The sequence below is a fragment of the Anser anser genome (assembly GCF_964211835.1).
Source record: "Anser anser genome assembly, chromosome: 3".
In the NCBI taxonomy this organism is placed as follows: Eukaryota; Metazoa; Chordata; class Aves; order Anseriformes; family Anatidae; genus Anser; species Anser anser.
In genome coordinates this window covers 108,389,489-108,401,921 of record NC_139722.1, presented here as the reverse complement: position 1 = coordinate 108,401,921, position 12,433 = coordinate 108,389,489, and the positions used below count along the sequence as shown (strand labels likewise).

The 12,433-nt window shown below is 43.8% G+C and overlaps 1 long non-coding RNA gene across 10 annotated transcripts in view; it reads left to right on the top strand.

Annotated features, from left to right (window-relative positions):
• The window catches only part of LOC310896365, a 48,503-nt gene that overhangs the window by 17,738 nt on the left and 18,332 nt on the right, over nucleotides 1-12,433 (top strand). For 4 of the 10 annotated variants that reach the window (XR_014581431.1, XR_014581432.1, XR_014581433.1 and 1 more), the window contains 2 exons: nucleotides 1,332-1,471; nucleotides 1,561-5,509. This is a non-coding gene — a long non-coding RNA (uncharacterized lncRNA). Of the gene's footprint in view, nucleotides 1-1,331; nucleotides 1,472-1,560; nucleotides 5,510-6,811; nucleotides 7,673-12,433 lie in introns of those variants that run through there. The other 6 variants (XR_014581427.1, XR_014581428.1, XR_014581429.1 and 3 more) reach the window with 4 other exon arrangements.

The following is a 12,433-nucleotide window of genomic DNA, read 5'->3' as shown; positions in this document are numbered from 1 at the left end:
GGGAAGACAGATGAACCCAACTGGAACAAGCCTCTGAGGTCCCTGATGGTGGCAGCTCACTCATGCAGGGGCTGCAGTGTCTGATTGATTCCCCTGCTTGGCCTGAGTCACAGGGAGACAGCCCAGGGCTATCTCAGCTGAGCGACATGACCCCTCTGGAGGAATGTTGCTGGGGTGACCTAGCTGAAAGGAGGCTTGCATGAATAAACTGACCCCATCAGCCTTGCTGAGATGGTCGCTGACGTCACCTGACACAATCAGAAAACCCAAACCATTTTTTCCTTCCAAAGAGAGAGCTGAGACAAATTCAATGGCCAGCATCAGATATTTTTGAACACATTGAAAACATATTTTTTTATTATGATATTTTTATTATTTATTTATGATATTACCAGAACCAGGTGGCATCCACCCCAAGTTCTAAAGGTAATAAAAATGCTCAGCCATTCAGTCTAGTGTGCTCTGACTGCATGACTGCAGCTTCACCCCAGAGGAAGGGAAGGGACAAAATATGTTTGCTATATTACAGAGGGGAAGTAGTAGCCACAAGAACAAATGAGATATGTCACAGAAAATTCTACAAAACATCATGTCCTCAAATCTGTTAATGTTCTTGGGAGGATTCTGGATAACAGGGAGTCTTATGCTGTCTGTGTTTCTTAAAAAATGTAGTAGGCAAGGTTCCTCCACAAAGATCCCTCATAAAACTTGACAAAGAAAAATTGGATCAAACATTGTGGATTCACAAACAGCTAAAGGCAGGGAGTAAGGGTCTGTTTTCACAGGGCAAGGAGATTACTGAAGATGCCCCCCTCTCTTCCTCATTCCCCTGTGCTACCCATCATATTCATAAGGGGTCTGAGGAAGAAAATGAGTGGGGGAATTGTAAAGACTTCAGGTGATGCAGAATTACATAGGATGGTGTAGGATGGTGACTGTGATTAAGTGAAGAGTGGTAGAAGGGTCTCTTGAGTAAGTGGTCTGTAAAATAACAAAGGAAATTCGATGTCAACTGGAAGCTAACATGGAAATGTAAGCTTTACAATATATGCTTACTGGCACTAATTTTTCTACCAGCTTTTAACACTCACCGTGCAAATTTAGAGTTACAATAAATAGTATATTTCTCTGAAGATAAGAATGTGGTATGTAGATACCTCTTCATTCTCCATGGCCTGGACTAGTGTACTTCATCTGCTTCAGCCCTGGGTATGGGGTGCAAGGATCTGGGAGCAGGGCAGTGAGCTCAACTTTAAACATTCTGCTCTATCTGGGGAGAGTGGTGAGTAGAGTATAAATTATTGCTGAGGATTTTTTTTTTTCCTCCCAAGATGATGAATCAACCCAGTCTATTATGGGGGAGGATACAGAGAACAGTGGATCAGACTGCACATCTCTGCTCTACTCCCTTGGTTCCCTCTGCCTTTCCACTCTCAGCAGGGATTTCATCAGCTGTCCTGCTCCTGTACTGGTAAGAGCCTATTACATCCCTATTCTGTACCAATTTGCAGCTAATATACACTGCCTCATCCTTCCAATGATGAAATTTGACCTCTTCAGCCTGAGATGACCCCCATATATATTAGTTCTTCAAGTTCTTGGCTCGATCTTTGATAGGTTGGTAAAAGAAGAAACCTTTCAAAACAGGGAGGTAGCCAGAGTGAGAAGACTGTTTTGTCTGCAACACTGCACACTGAATGACACTTAGTTTTGAGAAGTTTGAGAAGAGGGTAAGTTTAAGCATTAGAAAGAAGACCCAAAACTTAATTAAGAAATTGCTTTGCATCATCCTGCTGTTGTGATGTCTCCTGCTGCTGGCTAATTCCCTTCTCCTCAGCACCCGGAGCTTCAGGGGAAACACAATTTCTAAAACACAGCTAAATTACATCAAGACTGCAATGACTTAAGAGTGCTACTGCCTTCCTCAACGTCAGATGTCTTCCCTGTCTATCAGTCTTGTGCTTCTATTTGCAGTGTTTTGACTTCCCAGCACAAAGTTCCAGGACATTACAGGCTCGCCTTTATGGATTTCTATGGACCTGCTAAAATTGTTTCAAGCTGCCAATCATTTCTTGCAATCTCATGTGCCCCGTGGAACAGGTTCTTCAAAAGGCAAAGAAAAGCCCAGCCTGCCTTTTATCAATACCTTTCTTTTGTCTGGGGTCCATATACACCTCATGAACAGTGACAAATGAAACATTCTATCCGACATTTTGGCTTTCATTTTCATTTAATTTACTTGTGGTCCTACAGCTCCTCTATTATTTCTGGTTCTATTTTTTCTATAACATCCCGATTACATCAGCTTTGTCAGTACAGCGTGCTCATGTATCTCGCACCCTGCCAATTATGTTTGCCCTAACAAATCTCATGAGCACAGCCTGTTTCTTGTGGTAGCAATAAAACAAATCTCCAGTCTTCGTTTAAGAAGTCATTCATGGTTTTCCACATTCTCCTTAAGAATTTTAAAACGTATTTATATATATAATTTTCCTCATGGCATTCTCTTTTGCCCACTACACTTCACTAGGTACATCATTTGGTTTTTTTCTAATGTCTCTCTCCAGCAGGATTATGTTTCTTCACCAAAGTTTCAGCCTGTCTGTTCTCTATTGTTTACAAAGTTATTAAATGATCCTGTCATATCTTAACTTTGCCATTTTTTTTCTCTCCATCTTTCCCAGCGATATGTAGCCTGCTCTTGCTTGAGTACATGGTCATTAACATACACGGCACGGCTGCTGCTGTTGTTATTCTCATTATTACCATAATGGCTAGGGCCAGAAGAGAGAAGCAGCTTTAGGCATTGTACAAACACAGACAATCCCTGACACAAAGGAAAAGCTCTAGTGATGCTCAAAATAATTCTGAAATCATTCCTATGAGTATCCTACTCTCCCTTTAAAATATTAATTTTTATCCATTGGAAAGCCACTTCCAAAGGGGATATGTTCAGCCCTTCATTTTCCTGACAAAGTTGACTGTTTTGCATTAGCTTTTCCTTCCATCTCATTTTCCAGGTAGCCTTAGTGACGACATTTCAGCTACAACAGGTGAATCCCCACAAGACTAGAAAAAAAAAAAAAACTCTAGCACTTGCTGCAGTTTCCTACGTCCTTTTGGGAATCCAGCCACATATTAAGTGCTAAAATAACATATGGATTCCTGGCTTTTTGAGAAACCTAGCCTTCATTTCCTAGTTGTACAGTTTTCTGCCTGTGCCTGTAGTTGTCCCTCATCCCCCTTCCAAATAGCCCTTCTGGACTGCCTTTTTTTATCATCATTTTGTTCTTGCGATCAGATCTTCAGACTGGAAATGTGTTTACTTCCAGCCAGCCACCACTGGCCAGTGCTGCACAATAAATCAGCAAGTTAAAAGTCATGCACTCATTTTGCTTGATCCACTGTCAGCGCAGGGACATAGTGCTGAGCCCAAGTGAACAGGATATAGTCTGCATTTTGACAGAGTGCCAGCACTCATCTGCATTGGAGATCAAAGGCAGTGGCTGAAACACAGAAATAGCTTGTAAACAACTGGGCTGTGCTCATTAATACTGATTGATTACATAGTTTCCTTTCTGCTTAATTCATTTGTGAGATCATCAGTATTGAGCCATCCTGTGGAAGTAGAGAAGAGTCACTGTGCCATAGAGGAACCTGATTTTGGGCCTTAGGTCTTAACATAACATCAGGGTAGAAGCCAGGGCAGATGTGAAAGCAGCTTCAACAGGCCTACAGCTTAACCAATAAAACATGAAATATAGGTTGTGCATGTTTCCTAAGCTTGGTGGTTAGAGGACAGAGGAGCAGGTGAGAGCTCCCTGGCTGATTCCCAGTGAGACAGGCACTGGACCAGGAGATCCTGGTCCATCTGTCAGCAGGGTTTTGGTACTCCATGCTTCCCAAAACTTGGCCTCATCCTCCCTCTGCAACACATTGCCCACTTACAGAGCAGGACAAGGAAGTCTTCACATTTTAGGAGCAGGAGGAGGAAAGACACAGAGCTACAGACAGTCTGTGAGGAAAGCAGGCTAGAGAGCTGTAATGATAGCATACAAGACATGCATGTGAGACCAGTAGTGAGAGGGGTCTTCATGAAGATCCCCAGGTTCTTTTGTCCAAAGGTAAGTCTTTTGTGAGGATACTGCAGTAACACCATTTGTTTTTATTGTCTTGCATCATCATGAAGAAAGGGGAGGACTCCAGGGTGGTGAAACCTTAGGATGTGGAGTCTCCAAAAGCTGGGCTCTGTCCCTGGCCAACTAGTTGGGGAGGTATTCTCTGGCCAAGAAGCTGCTTTTCACATATGTAGAATGGTGATAATGTTCCAAGCTGATACTAGAAGGCTTAATTGATTAATATATGGAAGACACTATATTAACACAATGTTATCATCACTGGAAAATAAGGAAAGGCTAAAAATATTATAGTACATTTTGACAGAGTCTTTGTTATTTTCTTTTTATGTTCAATTCTTTTGAGTCTGTCTTCTTCCTTGTTAGGAAATCCTAATTAACATTTTCATTACCATTGCATTACGGGGTCCAGGTTTTGGTACTCTGTGGACAGACACTAATAATTCAGTCCCCAAATGAGATGGAGGTTTATCGGTATGGGGAGTGTTACAGATATACCAGGGAAAACCCTGCCCTCAGTACACTGAACAGAGGCAGTGGAGGAGAAGTGACTTTGCTATAGTCAGAGTGAAATAGGTCAATAGCTGTCCAGTCTGGTATATGATATCCACTATCACTATACATATGTCCTGGTGGAGAAGAGACACATATGTACAAATAGACATGCTCTTATTTGGGACCTGGCAGGGAAACTATCTGTACTGTAACTATAACAAGGGTTGTCTAGAAAAAGAACTTTTCATGACTGCAGCAAGACAATTTTCCCCACCCTCCCATCCCCTCTCATAAGGTGAGACAGGCTTTCTGAGATAAACTGACCAGCTTTTTAATACTATAACTGTTCAGCAATTTGGACCAAAGTTCTTAAATTGTTTTGGAGTTCTACTGAAGCAACTCTAGGGCTGAAGGCATGCACTGAGCACTGTACCCCCAGAACTCCCCATGCCCACTTCTGTGTGTTCCCATATGGGCTGATGGGATGGCTGTATAGAGGCAGGAAAGGAGCAGAGTGAGTAAATTCATTATCTGGTTGCTCCTCCATGAAGCATGAGAACAACCAGCTGTATGGGGTCAACACAAAACATCAGTCTCTGTATCCTGCTTCCAACAGTGCCAGCATTTGATGTTCATGGGAGAGTAGAGATGGGGCAAATAGAGAACCATATTTGCCCAGTACATTTATTTTATAACAAATGTGTCTGAAAGTCTGTGTGTACAAATGTTACGGTAGGAGAGGGGGTGTTCAGGGAACAGGACTGTGGTCCTCAGATTGAAGAGTGGTATGACAAAGTATGTAGATGTGGGGAGAGAATAATCATGCCTTCACCTTTTGTAAGGCAAGGTGTTAGCCATTCTAGGAGCCTGCCTAGCTGAGCAAGTGCTAGCTCAAACCCTGACACTGTAATTCCACCGATTCAGGGTCTGCTGATGGTTGAGATCCCACTGCAGACCCTGCTTGATTTCCATGTCCGTTCTCCCCAGGTAGGCTGCAAGCAGGGGGCAGGCCTAGCACCTTGCTAATTCTGTTTGTGTCACTAACAGACATGAACCTAGATTAATGGGCTTGAACACATAAAGGCTGAACATGTGTCCTGGCTCCCCTCTTCCAGTTGGGGAGGAAAGTCCATAATGATGGCATGGCAACATTAGTTAAATCTAAACTAATTAGGCTAGAACAGAGGCTCAAGCACTGTGCACTAATCACCAACATTAACACTGCCCCTCAGTCATGGCTTTGACATATTTCCAAGTGGCAGCATGAGGAATACAATCCCATTTTGAAGGAAAAGAGAATTTAGCAGCACGGTCAGGGACTGTGCGGTGCCACATGCCCTTTGGGCCAGGCCCCTGTTTACTTACAGTGAAGATGCAGCCCTAGGGGCTCTCGGGAGCACAAAATATCAAGGCTCAGAAGGCAGTCTTTATTGCAGCAATTGAGAAAACCTCTCCCCAGTTTATTACAGCAAACGCCTCCTGACATTGAAGTGCCAAACAGAGCTTTGGGCAAAACCTGTGATGAAGGAGGTTCGAGGGTGTGAGGCTCCTTCTATTCATTTTATTCCTACTGTAGCAAAATGACAGTGTCAGTAATGAGAGCTGTTAGTACTTGCATGAATGACCTGTCTTCATCAGACAGACAACAACACGAAAGTTTTAACAATACCATTAATAATTATACGTGGGCTGACTTATATGGGAGCCTCCCACCTCGCATACCCTGCCGAAGGAGCTGTGTGAAGCAGAATTGTCTGTGCATGAATTAATCACTGTATGAATCTCTGTGGCTGAGCTTTGTTCTGCACGTGGTAGCACACACTAGCTGCTTATTGAAAGGCTAAAAACTTTTCTCACTCCCCTTCAGATCCCAGCAACTCGCTTGGTGATAGTGCAGAATACTAATGCAATGTTCAGCTGTCACCTGGCATTCCCGACACATCAGAGGACTCTTGCACCAAAGTACCAAACTCCGTGGGGAGTGGGTGAATGAGTGGGTGGATAAAAATGATCAGGGAATCTGTAATTCCGAAGTTCGTTTAAGATTGGAAACACAGTTTTCATTTTTCTTGCTTTGCTCTCCTCTAGACATTTGTAAAGACACTGAATTCTTTCTGAAAACAAAACCTGCTTTGGTGCTTCTGAAAGCTCCCACTTCCAGAGTTTGTTCTTTTCCTTAGTTTTTACAGGCAAACACAACTACGATACAAATGAATGAAACTCTGCAGAAATATAGATGTCTCCAGTGACCTGAGCTTTAAGCCTAAAAGCCCTTTGGATTGGATATAAATGCTTTTGCCTTGGCCACAAATTGGCTTCTGCAAGAACAACAGAAGATTAAGCAGCCCATCTAAACCCAGGTGCATCTTATAGTGATGATATAAATTAGTTTCTAGCGCTCATCCAACTCTTAAGACTGTTGAAGCTTAAACTGAAGCTGAGTGTAGTCTTTATGAATCAGGTAGCATATTTCTCAGACTCTAACTACACAATGGCAAACAATAGTGCTTTGTTCAATACCTTTAGCTGTTTAACACTTAGTACTAAATTATACAGAGGCAAACAAGCTGGGCAGGAGGACAGTTGTTCCAGCCCAGATCAAGGCTTCCCAGGCAGTCCTCCGGGCTCCTGGAATTTGGCATGATTCTGACTTTTTCCTCTACACAGGGGTGAAAACAGCTAAACTGCTCAGCTTTCCCAGGGCATAAGTCCAGTAACAGAGTGGAAAACACCCCTGTGTAGAAGCAATTGCAGTGCTAGTTTTCCAAAAGCAGCAATTACCCTGTTGGATTTCCCTTTTTCTGCTTGTTTTATTTGTTATTTATCTGAGCTTTGCTTTGTTTTCTAATTGCTTTCTATTAGCATAGCTAAGGATTTCCTTTGGGATACTACGTTGCAGCTGGTGATCACTATGTATGTTATAAATGGTGCGGGCTGGATTTCTGGTTTTGCCCATTCATTGTATTTCATGTGTGACTGCTCTTTCCCGGCGTTTAGAGCTAAATGGTAAGAGTAGTTCTGACTGCAAAGCTTGCAAACTGCCTGAGCTCATGGATGGAAAGAGCCATGTGGCTCTTTGCAATACAATAACAGCCACGTGTACTGAAGAGGACCTTTCCTTTGCTCTAGGCTCACACTACAGGTGGTTTCTTAGAGCAGTGGCCAGATGTTCTTTGAGCCATTGCCCTCAATATAGAGCCTAGCTTTCCAAAACTGGAGCACAGACTGGTATCTGGAGTGTGGTCTGCACTCTTGACCATCAACTGGTTTATGTTTGACTTGTCTTTGATATGTGCAAGCAAGATGAAGCCAAAAAACATATGTTTTAGACCATCTTTTGCATAGCCTTCTTGCACCCCTTTCTTTAAATTGCCTGGCTGCTTTAAGAAGCAGGGTGAGCTGCAGGAGAACTGAGTGAACTGAAGATAAGTGACTGTGGGTTTTACCAGCCTCTGGCAGTGGAGGCAACAGGCTCTGCATATTTATTGATTACAGTGTGCTTTACATCCTAGGAGGGGGTATTCAGAGCTAATGGTGGGTGTATTTGTTATGTCTGGTTCAGAAATCAGAATGAATAAATTATAAGCAGTGGAATGCAATTGGACTGCTAACAAGTTATTTTGACTTGCTTCGTAGTGAGAGGAGGGAGCCCTGCTGAGCTGTGAGCTCTGCACAGTTGTGGAAGGGCTGTAGATGTGGGAAAGATCATGCTGGACTTAATCACTGAACCTGTAAGTTGAGCAGCTGGCTGAAAACATATCCTTCCAAACCATGCATGTAGCCTTGATCCACCAGAGAGCACAGATACACTCAGGTTGTGGGCCTGGTGAGACGCGGAGCTGGGCAGCACCTTCCCATGTCCATCCATGGTGGCCTCATACTGCACACAGATATCCCTGCTCAATACAAGTTGTGCATTAAAGCAAGTAAGAGGACAACAAACAGGAAGAGGGCTCTTGTCCATTAGGAATTACCTAGGCCACCCCAACTTAACTCTCCTGGATTCACAGTTTCCTTTTAAATATTTTTGGTTGTGCATACTGAGGGTGCTTCTGAAGCCATCCTCCAGGCAGAGCTGGTTTCCTTGGTAGACAACAAGGCTTGGGTGCAGCCTGAAGGCATAAGTTCAGTGCCCCAAAACTGCCTCAGATCTGACAATATCCCACATGGCACAGCCCTGTCTTGCCAGTGGCTACTCTTCAAAAAGTCAACTGCAGCCTTTCCAGTGCTTCTCTGTGGGCTCCCTCCTTGCTCTCAGGAAAGAGCAATTATTTGGCTACTGATATGAACACCATTGGCATATCTCCTCCCTGCCTCAACGCAGGACCAAGACTGGTTGGACATTTTACTGACTTCATCTTACATTTAGTCTTTATTCAGCATTATTATTTGTCAATGAAATGAATAACTAAGGCTCTGGGCCCACTGGGAGTCTTGATAATTATTTTAGTAGGTTTGGTTTGTTTGTTTGTTTGTTTTGTTCCAGCATCTTTTCCCAAAGAAAAGAAACTCTAAATCATCTGTAAATACAGGAAACTTGGAAAGGAGTCCTTTATTTTTATTTTTTTTTCCCCTAGCTTGGCTTACATGAAGAAAAAAGTGCTTCCATTTGGATTACAGGCACAATTTCTAATCTTTCTCTCTGCTGTGGAAAGATTTGCTTGGGGAATACAAAATATTATATACCTACTGTTTGTGATAAATTTAATCCTCTCTCCAGCAGCAACATTAGGAGCCTAATTTGCATTTACAACAAAGTCTAGATAACAATCCTTTCACTGCAGCAGCATAAACAGCTCCTCATGTGAACGGCAATCAGGCCTAGTGTGTCCCTATAGATATTGGTGGACACTCATGACAAATAAGAATTCATTTATTTACATCTTCATTTTGCTAAAGGTGTGTGGTGGAATTGTTCTCGTCACACCTGAAGTTGGAAGGGAGGCAATGCTTCCACCTGGAAGCAGCAAATGGGAAGGTGAATCAAGGTCTCTAGAGTCCTACGGCTCTTTCGGGGTGTAGTGGTGACTTTTCTCCATGACTACTAGGGTAGACTGGAAGAAAGTGACCTGGTTTGTTTCAAGGGGTATTAAAGCCAGTCAAAGAATGTTTAGGGACATTAAAGTTCGTTGGAAGAAAAGGCACCAGAGCACTTCACTGTAGATGGCAGAACAAACTTATCCTAGAATGGTCCAGACAGATTATATTTTCCTTCAGAGCAGGATGAAGCAGTAGGCTATTTCTTGGGGTCTTGCTACACAGATTACCTCTCTCTGCCCCTGCCCTTATGCATCACCTTTGACTTGATGAAACCCCTTCCCCACTGGAAAAAAAACAACACCTTGCACTTTGCTGCCTCCTTGATTCTGTGGGTTGCTAGCTCCTGTGACTGTATGATATCCTACCTGTTAGTCTGTGTTCAAGGAGTCATATGGTTGAGTAAGAGCCATGGGTTTTATTCCTTTATGGCATTGCATTTCTAGCTCATTTGGCTGCAGGCAACAGTTTGACATAAAAGCCCTAAGGAAAATGAGAAGATACCAACATTTGTTCTGTCTTCCAAATCCCTGTTTTTAAGCTAATTGAATTTTGGAGAGCTGACTTCTGGGTTTTGCACTCCTGAGGACGGTAACTTCATGAAAGTTTTGTTTGTTAGCTGATGTTATCCAGCAGAGCTTCCCCCAAAGCAGAACAATGAAAGGCAATATTGAGTGTCCTGGAAGCAGCCTTTCTCTTTGAGGAAAGTTCTTGGGAGAAAGAGAGCTCAGAAATATCCAGGCAAGGCACTGCAAGGTCAGCACAAGCTTGGTGCTAGGTTCTACACCTGCAGAAGAAGGCAGACCCTCTGCACCTGTCAGCCATTTAATAAGCACTGATGGCTTTACCTGCCATCAGCATCACACATCTTCACCTGCAGCCTTTTCTCTCTCGTACTCATCCTCCAAAAAAAAAAAAAAAAAAAAAAAAAAAGGCCCCAACATCCCCCTCCCTCTGTTCTATTTGCTTCATATAAGATATTTTCTGCCTTGACTTTGTATCATTTTTGCCAGTAACTGGCAGAAAGTGAGTCACTCTCAGCAAGCTGGAAGGAGGCCAAGGGCAGGCAGGAGAAGGGATGTGAATGCTGTTTTCCCTGCTGTGGCAGACCCCTTCTGCTGTGCTGCTGGTGGGTAAGCACTGCTCTTGGCTCTAGCGCAGGGCCATATGGTGGAAAGTAGGTGGGAAAAGCCTTCCCCATCCAAAGAGAAGCCCATTTCTGTTGTGTGCGCTCAGTAGGTGGTTCCCGTCCTCACTGCAGCTTTTCTCTCCTCCAAGAGAGAAACGCTACCCTTGTGCAGCAATGGGGTCAGCCCTTTCTCTGCAAAGACGAGCTGCTGAATTTTGCAGGAGAGCCTTGGTTTGGTCCCATACAGAGACAGCAGTAGGTGGTGGATCTCTACAGCCCTGCTTCATGGCTCACCATCTCCAGCAGGTCATGGGCAGGGAGGAGAAAGGTGGTCCCTCTCCTGCTCTGGAAGCACTTTATGCTCACAGTGTGCTGGGTCACTGCCTGAGCCAAGGCAGAAGGAAGCCCTGAGCTCTGTGCTGTGCTGGGAGGAGCTGGGCTCCGAGGAAGTGTTGGAGGCAAGATCTGTCAGGAGAGGTAATATTTTTTATGGGAGCAATTCACAGAGGTGGATAAAAGGGACAAGCTTTAGAGCTCCCAGGTCCTTCTTCATGGCTGAAATAGGAGCAGCATGAGATGAGCTGGGGAGCTGAAATGCATAACTCTGGACACTAAACATCACGGGCTCTATAGAGATATTGGTTTTACGGCACATTATAATTCTTATCCCCTCCTCTCAGCTAACAGCTTCATGTTCCACAGGCAGTAAATTACCTGCTGCTCTCTTTTTTCTCTCCTTCCCAGAGGACTGAATGACTTTTTTACCTCTCCTCCTGCTAAAAACATCCCTCCTCCACTCACTGGATACCAGGTACCTTTTCTCACCCAAGGTGTCACCAAGTTAATTAATCAAATTAAACTCTGAGCAACTGTTCTCAGTTTGTATTTAGTGCTGCAGCTTAGGTATGTGTGCCCAAAAAGCAGCTCCTTTCAAGCCGAATATATCAGTCACATTAATAAAAGGTACTGTGCTTAAGGCAAGTCAGTACTGCTGTATAAAGTAGGTGTGCTGGATTCACAGTCATACTGGGAACTTTTTCTGGTTTTCTGGCATACACAGCTGCTGTGCAACATTTGAGCTGTGGACTTTTGGTAAAGGTGATTTCTCTGACACCCAGGAAACTGTGAGTTGGTCCTGCATTGCAAACAGTGCATAAATGGGCTCATTTCCAAAATCAGGCAATTTGAGCTGCAAATTATTACTACCACCAGGGGATCCACCTTAACTTCCAACTAAGGGACCTACTTTCTGAGACAGACAAATTAAATGCAGAGCATCCCTCTTGTCTCTTACCAGCGATGGGACAGTGAGCAGCAGGGGGAGGCTGGGGTCTGAGTGACCTCCCAGCCTGCTTGGGAGGATCTCTCCCTCTCTGCTGGGAAGTGTAAATAGTGTGAATCTGGGCCTCGCAATTGCTAAAAATAGGTCTGGTTACACAGGCAAGTGAATGCCAGGGGACTGTTGGAGCCTTTTTTGTCAAAGGAATGGCAACAGTGAAGTTTCCCAGCCTCTAAGCCCACGTCAGCAGCTCTCACTACAGCTGGACTTCCTGGGGAGTCTACAGCTCTTTGTGAGGATGCAGAGAATCACAGAATCATTAAGGCTGGAAAAGACCTCCAAGATCATCTGGTCCAA